This window comes from Pan troglodytes, chromosome 8, assembly GCF_028858775.2.
Source record: "Pan troglodytes isolate AG18354 chromosome 8, NHGRI_mPanTro3-v2.0_pri, whole genome shotgun sequence".
NCBI lineage: Eukaryota > Metazoa > Chordata > Mammalia > Primates > Hominidae > Pan > Pan troglodytes.
In genome coordinates, this window is record NC_072406.2 from 92,028,925 (window position 1) to 92,040,478 (window position 11,554).

The 11,554-nt window shown below is 33.1% G+C and overlaps 1 pseudogene; it reads left to right on the forward strand.

Moving 5' to 3' along the window:
- The first annotated feature begins 516 nt into the window (after positions 1 to 516).
- On the forward strand, positions 517 to 1,736 carry LOC100613580 (geranylgeranyl transferase type-1 subunit beta-like; annotated as a pseudogene).
- The last annotated feature ends 9,818 nt before the right edge of the window (positions 1,737 to 11,554 follow it).

An 11,554-nucleotide genomic window follows, 5' to 3' on the forward strand; every position in this document is an offset into this window, starting at 1 on the left:
CTATGCTCTTATTCACACTTGAACCCTATCTAATCAGTGTCTTATCACTACCACATTCCTGAAACCACACTGTCAATGACCAAATCACTAAATCCAATGGTCAATTTTCCATACTCATGTTGCTTGAATTATCAGCAACATTTTTGTTTCTTTTTGGAGACAAGATCTTGCTCTGTCACTCAGGCTGGAGGGCAGTGGCTCACTGTAGCTTCAACCTCCTGGATTCAAATGGTCCTTCCACCTCAGCCTCCCAAGTAGCAGCAGCATTTCATACAGTTGATGACTCTCTCCTTATTGACAAAAATATCCTCATTGTATTTTCAGTTGACAACACTCTCCAGGTTTTCCTTCTACCTAGTTTCTTAATCTCCTTTGCAGGTACTTCATCCTGTCTAATCTCTAAACCTTGGGGTAAAAAGGGTTCAGGACTCAGGTGTACATTTTTTCTCTATCTAAACTCACTCCATCTCTTAATAACATCATCTAGGTCGAGGCCGACGTCGCTTCCGGAGCAGCATGGCGGCCACTGAGGAGGAGAGGCTAGTAGGGAGCGGTGAGGGAGAGCGGCTGGATTTCTTGCGGGATCTGCACGTGCGATTTTTCCAGCGCTGCCTCGAGGTTTTGCCGGAGCGCTGTTCTTCACTCGAGACAAGCAGGTCTTTCCCACAGAAGACAGATCAAATCTAAATCGCTGTGGTTTCCGAGGCTCTTCATACCTGGGTATTCTGTTCAATCCATCAAAGGCTCCTGGAACAGCTCATCCTTATGATAGTGGCCATATTGCAATGACCTACACTGGCCTTTCATGCTTACTTATTCTTGGAGACGACTTAAGCCGAGTAAATAAAGAAGCTTGCTTAGCAGGCTTGAGAGCCCTTCAGCTGGAAGATGGGAGTTTTTGTGCAGTACCTGAAGGCAGTGAAAATGACATGCGATTTTTGTACTGTACTTCCTGTATTTGCTATATGCTCAACAACCGGTCAGGCATGGATATGAAAAAAGCCATCTCCTATATTAGAAGAAGTATGTCCTATGACAATGGACTGGCACAGGGAGCTGGACTTGAATCTCATGGAGGATCTACTTTTTGTGCCATTGCCTCACTATGTCTGATGGGTAAACTAGAAGAAGTTTTTTCAGAAAAAGAATTGAACAGGATAAAGAGGTGGTGTATGAGGCAACAAAATAGTTATCGTGGAAGACCTAATAAGCCTGTAGACACCGGTTATTCTTTTTGGGTGGGAGCAACTCTAAAGCTTCTAAAAATTTTCCAATACACTAACTTTGAGAAAAATAGAAATTACATCTTATCAACTCAAGATCGCCTTGTAGGGGGATTTGCCAAGTGGCCAGTAATCCAGGTGCTTTGCATGCATACTTTGGGATCTGTGGCCTGTCACTAATGGAGGCAAGTGGAATTTGTAAGTTCATCTTGCTCTGAATGTAAGCACACAGACTTCTGAACGCCTTCTAGATCTCCATCAAAGCTGGAAAACCAAGGACTCTTAAACAATGCTCAGAGAATGTACATATCTCTACATGACTGACTTTAGATTGGGAGGGTGGGGGGATTTGTAGCATAACTGTAGCTCAAGTTTAAAAGCCATGTATAACCAAGTGTGCTCTTTTTTTAAAAGGTAGAGTCTTACAATCAAATCTCCTGCTGATGTCACTTTGGGGTATGGTCTTCAGCCAGTAATCTTTGTACTGGGTTTCAAGAAAATCTTTGTTGAAGTTTGAACCACAACTTTGTCATGGTTCTTAAATGTTTATACTGTATTTCAAAGAAGTTGTTTGAGGCAAATTAAGTGTATGTGTGTAGGTTATCTTTTTAAAAACTCTTCAGTGCAAATTGTATCTTGTTATAAAATGGACACAAATCTGCAAAACAAATTTACACTTCATATAGCATTGATAATCTTCAGGTGAACAGTTAGTAATCATTTAAAAAGCTCACTGCTGATGGTAGAAAATTTGCTTTAATGAATTAAGTATCTGGGATTATTCTTTGAAAACAGATGAGCATAATTTTTTTTAAAGCAGAGTGACTTATTTTGTCTTATTTTTAAGTAAAGTGTGCCAATTAAACCTGTGTGGCCTATATAAATGAAATTAATAACTTCATAGTTAGAATAGATAGGTTTAACTAATGTGATAGTTTTCTAAAAGGAGATTGTTTGAAGACAACTATTATGTAACTGAGGGAAAAGCAACTTAACTATATGTGATTGTGAATGAGGAAGTTTTGTGCTATGTGGGTCATTTATTTAGACATTGCTGTGGTGAATACCAGTTATGTTTGATTTTATTCTCAAATCATTAGTTGCCTTATTTTTGGCTTTCTAGAAAGAAAACAATCTTTTCTATCTAGAAGGAAAGATACTTCGTGTTTTTATTTTTAGCCATTTGAATTTTTTAATTTGTTGCCCCCAGTGTGTTAGCTGCTCTAATTTCAAACTAATACTTTTCTAATTTTTTTCAAATTAAATAAGTAAAAAAATACAAAAACAGAACCATTCAAATAGATTCAGTGGTGCAACTCTATACATGGTCATTTTTATTCTCATATTTTCTGGTAAGTGAGAGGGAAATGTAAGCATTTAGAGGGTAAGAACCAGGGTTTTGTTTTTGTTCATCGTTTTGTTTTCTTAAGTCTATGAACTAGCTAATTATAAAGGAGATAGTATAAAAACTCTTCATTCGTAATTAATCAATAACTCATATCCATTACTTGCTCAGTGACATTCAGAACTATGAGTCTAGTACTGAAATAGGGAAAGAAATCTCTTCACTAAAGGAGTTGGGTTTAAGTTAGTCTTGGTGATAATAAACCTTGAAATACAAACATCAGTATAAAAACTAGATCACTGGTATCACTGTTTAGGCATTGTAATATTTTAAATGTTATCTTTTTTTCTAAATTAGAGAAAAAAGTGTTGTAAAATAACAGTCCTTCCCAAGGGAAACACTATATACTTGGAGAAATGATTCATTTATTATTGGCATGCTTAGTTTTAAACCTGAGTTTGCCAAAGTCAACTGTATGTTTTTTAATTAGAAATAAAATAAATCTTCTGATGGTGGGGGAAAAAATAAGCCTAATAACAGATGTTATACTTCTGTGGGTTATTCCAGTTGCTACTATTTAAATCATGGCAGATTAAGACATCCATATCTCAAACTAAGTCATCTCTTAGACATTGGAAGCTGAAGTAGCATATACATAATGGCTTTAGGACTATATAAAAAGCCCAAATTGTTTTTTCTATATCACCAAGAAAGGTTAGAAGGTAATAAAGGTAGTAACAGTGACTGTATTCATAAATGTAAGTTAGAGAAAAATTACAATCTAAAAGTATTTCATAAGGCTAAATATTTTCTAACTCCTTATAATTTAATACCATAAGATTATAAATTTTAGTAAGCTTCTAATTGATATACTTGTGGGAGACTTTCTTGTGAAACTTTATGGACTAGTAAATGTTCACATTCCACAGCAACTTAATTGACCAGAAAATAGCAGGCCAGTGTGAACTGTGGAGAAACTATTTCTAACTTTTCTACGTAGTTATTTACAAGAAAAATATTTACCGATTAAATAAATTATAAGCAATATTTCACATATATACTTTATTCCTTAGCAGGAGTGATATAATAATGGGAAATATGAAGTCCAAAATCTCAAAAAGCTCTATTTCCTACTCCCTACTCGTCTCCTTCCCGCCCCCTAATTTTGTGGTATTTTTTTTTAGAAGGTAGGAGGAGGAGCTTTGTTTTGAGCATCTGCATACAAATAAGATTAATCAGATCATGTGGCATAATTTAACCTGTTTATCATTTCAGTGTTTTTAGATTTGATCTATAATATATATGTTATTAGATCTTTAAATAGTTATTTGTATTTAATCTAAATTCATATAGAAGTCTTGCTGACAGTGGTATATAATTTGAAAACTGTTGGACCTGATCATTTTTGAGAGACAGTTAATGAGGAGGTGCTCTGGAATCAGATGACCTGGGTTTAAATCCCAGATTTGCCAGTTCAGCAGCAAGATCTTGGACCCTAACTCTCCCATTGATAAAATAAGGAAAATAGGTAAAACCTAACTGACAGGGTTTAGGATTAAATGAGATAATACAGATAAAGCACTTAGGATAGTACCTGGAATACAGCAAATTTCAAATTATAGTTTCTTTATAATGATCATAAAATTATTTTTGTAATTAAAACCTCTCTTCTACAACAGAAAGAGGTCTTAACAGTTTAACCTCAGGGAAAACGGTGACAACAGTGTTGTTTTCTAATCTCCCCATAAAAATACAGAGCAACTAGGATAGCCACAGACACTATTACAACGCTAGATGACAAGGTATCTCCATGAACTTCAAAATACAACTAAGTGAGGACAAACCACTGACCCACATAGTTTCAGCATCTGTGGAAGGAAGTAGAAGGAAGGCAGCTGGTTTCTGACAGCTTTGCAAACTGGAGAACGACAACACTGCCCACAGTTTCTCACTACAAAGTGTGGCAGGCCAATCTAAGAACAGGCACTGAAACTGGGAAGTAACTACAGAATCCCATTTGCAGATGAATGTTAAAGCAATATGATAAGGTCTGATGATCGCATTAGAGCAGTTTGGGTTTTACACTGTGTACCTCTTGAAGCTTATGAGACAAAGCCCAGCACTGAGGACAAACTTCTAGAATTAGAATCCAAATGGGCAGGATGGGTAAAATAGGACAAAAGAAAGAAGATCTAGATAAGTATTGGGAAGAAAGGTCAAGATACAGAGACATTATATATATGTATTTTCATTATATATATATATATATTCTTTCAAATCACTGTGAAAATGGGACCTCTAAGGCTGTGAAGTCATCCTAGATCCACTCCTCCCTCCTAAAAGTACAGAAAAACTCATTTCAGTTAAGGGGAAAAAAGAGTAACTGAGCCAGGATTACAGTCCAACTCCATTCAAAGTTGACGAGTTAATGGGTGCAGCACACCAGCATGGCACATGTATACATATGTAACTAACCTGCACATTGTCCACATGTACCCTAAAACTTAAAGTATAATAATAATAAAAAAAAGAAAGCTGAGGCTTTAAAAACTGAAAAAAAAAAAAGAAATAAGAGAATAAATAGATCAACATCCTTACAGACAATGAAAGCACACCAGAAATGACCACAAGACAGATAAAAACCTAATATTTGCAAAAAAGTAAAATGCAAATATGACAGGAAATTTATAGTAATTAGTACAATTATCAGTAAAAGTAGGAAAAGGTGAAAATTAACCAAGTACCAAACACTTGGAGTAAAAAGCAAAATAAAGCAGAAGGAAGGAATGAATAAAGATAAAAGCAAAAAATAATTACTAGTAGAAAACCAAAACAAGAGAGGCAATACATCCAAGTTGGTGATAGGTAGTGCGGGGAGTTGAGTGAGATAAACTACCAGCTAACCTATTTAAGAAAAAAAGGAGGAAGCACAAATACAAAAATTTAAATGACAAGGGGGAAATAGTAAAACAGGAAATTTGTTTAAATTGACTACTTTGAGCAATTTTACACAATAAATTCGAAAACTATTTTGAGAAAAATACAAATTGCCATAATTTACGCTAGGTAGATAAAGAAAGTCACAACAAACCAATTACCATAGAAGAAACAAATACTTAAAAGCACCCCCTACCAAAAGAAGCATCAAGCCCAGATTGTTTCAAGGGGATTTCTACCAAACCTTTTAAGATTAAATAATCCTGTTCTTGCTTAAGCAATTCCAGAGACTAAGAAAATAATATTGAACCTCAAAGTGCCAAAAAAAAAGAAACTCCTAAATTCATTATTTAAAGTGAATGTAATAGCATTGATTTAAAAACCTGACAAAGATTGTACCAAAAAGAAAATTATAGAGCAATCTCATGAATATTAATAAAAAGTTTTAATGATATATTAGCAAACAATCCAACAGCACTTTCAAAAGGTAATCATGACTAAGTTGGGCTTATTATAAGAATGCAAGGGTAATTCAATACTAGATAATCTGTTCATATTCATCATATTCAGTTAAAAAAATCTTCATCTTTGCAGAAAACACATGATAGAATTGAGCAATCACTTATGTTAAATATACTAAGTAGAAATCAATGAATAATCCATTAACATTGTACCTCTACCTAAAAGCCAGCATCTTAAATTTCAAATCAAAAGAGACTTTCCAGCTGAAGTCAGGAACAAGACATGCCCACTAACTCCTCTGCTACTTAACAATGTGTTGAGAGTTTTAGCCAATGAAGTTAGACAAAATAAAGACGTGAATTGGAAAGGAAGAGGTAAAACTATTTGCAGATATGAATATGTATCTAGAAAGCCCAAATGAACTTGTTGAAAAACTAAACAATAAAAGAATTTAGTAAAGTAGCTATTAAATACAATTTACATACAAATATCAGTAGGCTTCACCAGACACAAGTGCATACTTTGATTCCATTTTGGTGAATTTCAAAACAGATAGCATTTATGTATGGTGTCAGAAATCAGCACCCCCTTTCAGTCACTACCTGTCTTCCCAAAGGTAAGCATTATCAAAATCACCATCAATTAGTTTTGTCTGTTTTTGAATTTTATATGAGTGGAACCCTATAGTATACATTATTTTTCAACTGGCTTTAACTCAGTAGGACTGAAAGAGGGTACAAAGGGACTGTGTGGTGCTGGTAGTGTTATGTTTCATGATCTAGGTGCTGGTTACATAGATGCATTCACCTTATGAATATTTATCAAGCTGTAAATTTATGATTTGTGCACTTTTCTGTGTGTATAATTATGGCTCAATAAAAGTGTTTACTAAAAAAAATCTAGTCCTATGATCTGAAATCTCATTTATAATATAAACCTACCAGTCTGAACATCTCCCTTGAATTCCATACTAATATATCCAATTATCTACCCCACCTTTCTATATGGATGTCCAATACAAGTCTCAATTATAATGTTCAAAATCAAACTCCTCATATTCTTTTTCAAAACAGCTCCTTCTGTCATCTTTCCCACTTGACTCAAGTGTAATACCCATTCTTCAAATTGCTAAAACTAAAACCCCTTGAGTCATCCTTGATATCTCTTATTCTCTCTTTTGCTATATCTAATCCACGTTGATATCCTCTTTGACTCTCTTTTTTCAATGAATCTCTCATTAATTGCATTATCATACCACATCTCATAACTTTCACCTTTACCACCCTAGCTCAAGCTGTGACTTGTAGTAACCTTGTTTTTTGATAAGCTTTTTAAATAGAAATCCTTCTACCTTTAACATCATAGAGTTTGTTTAGAACATAGTATTCTAGTAATTATGTCAACACCAGCCATATCGCATCACTCTATCTCACTCAGATCAACAGATTTGGTCCCCACAAGCTTTATGACCTAATAGTATATGTATCTATCCCTAATTCACTCTGATCCAACTATGCTGTCTTTATGATGTTTTTGCAAACATGCTATGTACACTCCTGCTTCATGAATTTTGCATTTATTCTTCCCCTTTCCTGGAAAGGTCTTATTCTAGAAACCCATGTGGCTCAATCCCTGACGTTCTTCAAGTCTCTGCTCAAATGTCACCTCACTAGTGAAGTCTTATCTCACTTCACCATTTTAAGTAACACCCTTATTCATCACACTTTATTTATCTGCTCTGCTTTTCCTTATCTGTTCGATTATCATATGATCTACTATATATTTTGCTTAATTTCTTTGCTTATCACTTCACACTAGACCTAGAATTGAATACCTATTCCATGCGGGCTATTTTTTTTTTTTTTTTTGCATATGCTGTTTCTGTTCAGACTTAGACCAATATCTACAACACAGGAGATGCTGAATAAAGATGGTTTTGAATAAAAGAGTAAACATTTTATAAAGAATGTATACAAAACCAGAAACATTTGGAAATATATAATTTTAAAAATGAAATAACAAATCTAAACAAGAACTATTTAGCATATACTGCTTTCTAGTTAGTGTTGGAGTAAAATATTTGAATTTACTTTTTTATTATTTAGTAGATAGAAAAATCACCAGGGCCCAAGCCCACATTAGCTAGTTGGAAAGCAGGACAGAATAGTGCTTAAAAGCACAGACTTAAATAACTTGTGGTTCAGAGAATCAGGCAGTTCCACTTATCAGATAGGTTAACGTGGGCAACTTATCACTGGGTCTCATGATTTTTATCGAAAATATAGAGAAAATATAGTATTTCTTTCATGGCATTATTAAGAGTCTTAAATGTAAAGCACTTAATACATTGCTTAATGCATGGTAAGCTTAAATAATCAATTAGCTACTCTTAGTACCATTACTGATGATAGAGAAAATTTTATATGAAAAAGCTTTCAATGAACTTGGAAGAAATGGAAAAGAGAGACTTAGAATAAGTGTACTACCTGCTTTTCTCCAGGGAAATAAAGAAATTAATGAAGCAACACCATATAATCAAGAGTCTTTTTTTTAAGTTTTATATTAAGATGACATGGATATTTAGATATCAATTTTTAAAAAATTAGACATAACTAAAAATTATACAAATTATCATACACATAATCAAATATTTGCCAGCATAGTACTGAATAAGCTGACAAGATATTGTTCAGTAAGAAGATTTTATTTAGAAATTTTGAATTTGAAAATTTATTTTGTTTGCTCAATGACTTAATGTTCTTTTTCCTAGCTATTGTTATACAAATAAAATAGCCTAAAGTATACATATATACATATGTGTGTGTGTGTGTGTGTGTGTGTGTGTATCTATATAAATTATTTGAATGAAACTTTTAGGAAGAGTAACAATAATAAGTTAATAAATATAAGTTAATAAAGATAGATGCTGCTTGTGTTAGATTCAGTATTTTTTCTTTTTTTCAGTTTTATTAATGTATGGGTGACAAGTAAATATTGTATATATTTGCAGCATACAGTGTTATGTTTTGATATATGCATGCATTGTGAAATTATTACCACAATCAAGCTAATTAACATATTCATCACTTCACATACTTTTTTTTGTGGTGAGATTATTTAACACTACTCTCAGCAATTTTCAAGTATACATTTTTTTAACTATAACCACCACTCTGTACAACTCCAGAACTTATTCATGCTTGTATTAGATTTATATTGCTGCTAAAATATGTTACAAAAAGCCTAGCGGCTTAAAGCAACACCTTATTATATCACAGCTCTTTAGGTCAGATGTTGGAGCTGGATTTGCGAATTTCTCTTCTTTGGGTTTCAAAGGATTAAATTTAGCTGTTGGTCAGCAGGGCACTTACAAGAAGGCTCTGGGAAGTAACTGCTTTCAATCTCATTCAGATTGCTGGCAGAATTCAGATTTCTGTTGGAGAGCTGAGACTGCTATTTCCTTCCTGGCTGTCATTGGGATTGCCCTTCCTCCTTAAAGACTCCTCTCTGGTCCGGCACATGTCCTCCTACATCTCAGAGCCAGCATGGTTAAATCCTCTTGACATTTGGAATCTGACTTTTCCTTCTGCTGCTTCTCTCTTGCTTCCAGTCAGAGAAATTTCTCTGCATCTAAGGCCTCACGTGATTAGATTGAGGAAGCCAGGATAATACAGAATAGTCTCCCTATCTTGAAGTTTGTAGCCTGAACTATATTTGAAAAATTCCTATTGCCATGTAAAGTTACTTATTCATAGGTTGTGGAAATTAAAGGTTTGGCTATCTTTGGGGAGGCTACAATTAAGCTCATCAATGGGTATGTTTGATCTTGGGGATTTAGAAACCTCCCTAATAGTGATATGCTTTGTAACAATTACAAAAATATGAAAGCAAAATCAAGAATGAACACTCAGTGATCTATTCTATCATTAATCTGTTGATCTTTTCCTTTCTGTTCTTTTTGTGCTTATCATCAATCAAATATATTACAAATAACTCTCCCAAAATAATTTTTTGCTATTGACTTTAGGGACATACATATCTTGTTGAATCAAGAGTAAATGAGAGCACTGAAGATTGAGTTTCCAATATATGCATTTTGTATTGTTGATTGCACAGAATATAAATCACTTTGAATGATATGAGAAAAAATTTTTACCAGTAGAATCTATTCTTTCCTCAACAATTGAATATAATTCTGCATTTTCCCCATAGAACAGGTAAAGCAATTTGTGTAAGTTTTAAGACAATGTATTAAATATTTGGGGGAATTATATGATAAATTTAAAATAATTTCAATAACTCTGCATAATGTTCATTATTAATGAAATTAAATTAAAATATAAATTGATAGCCTAGTTGAAATATTTTTTCAAAGGTAGAGCTCATATAATTTTTCTTATACATTAATCTACTATTGTAGTTTTATTTTTCATATTACTAAACAAACATTGCAACTTGCTGTGATTTATGTAAGTAAGTAGAAATTGGATAAACATTTCCAATACAGTGATAGCTTATCAAGCCTTTTGCAGAGTAGTATTTTCTCAACATTGCCTAAAAACAAACTCATTCAGCTTTCACTGAAATATCACACTGTCTATAATAAGTACTTTAAAAATATTTTCTTTAAAAATCTTGAAATGTTAAATAAAATGGCAATCATATTTTAAAATGCTATAACCAATCTTCAAGTTTTGTTATCTTATTCATTCCATTTATGTATTCGTTTTAACAATATTTCCATACGTAATAAATCACCTTAAAACATCAGATTCTAAAGAATTTTCTCCAAGGAATTACTGTCATAAATGTGATAAGTACTTCTGTTCTATATGGTAAGGAAGGGTTTATTCTGAGCTTCCTTTCTTTGAGAATTCTTCAACCACTCAATGAACAATTTATTCTTTTTATTAAACTTAAATTTTCTATATCTTACTAAGCATCAATTATAAATTACAAGAGAATCCTCTTGAAAGTGCCTTGGCCCAGATCTTGACCTTACTTTGAGGGCTATTTTAGGGGCTGTATTTCAGGAATATACTTGAGCTTATTTGCTCAGTGCATTAATATATAGGACTTTACTTAATAAGAACTGATTAATTTGGTAAGAATTGCTTTGTAAGAATCACTCTTCCTCTTTAGTTGTTTGTTGTTGTTGCAGTTGCATACAGAGATAATACGTTAAAATTCAAGTTAAATTGAAATTCATAAGAAGAAAAAAAATGATGTCTCTGTGTGTGTGTGTGAGTATATATATATATATATATATATATATATATATGTATATATGGGAGCTTCAAGACCAGAAACATAGTTTTTCCTCTGGCAGAACTGAAAAAAAAATATTTTGAATCAGGCCAGATTAGAACTACTCTATCATTTATTTTGCCATTTTTATTTTAAAAATTGAATAATATCTACAACTTCCTCATAGTCCCTATTAATTATACCTCAATAATGTGATATTTGGTACAGTAAGAAAAAATTACATAATTTCAAAGAAAAAAGAAAATGTCAACTTGCATATACTATATAGTATCAATGTGCATCATTTTGAATTGAAAGACTTCTAATTTAAACACCTCTC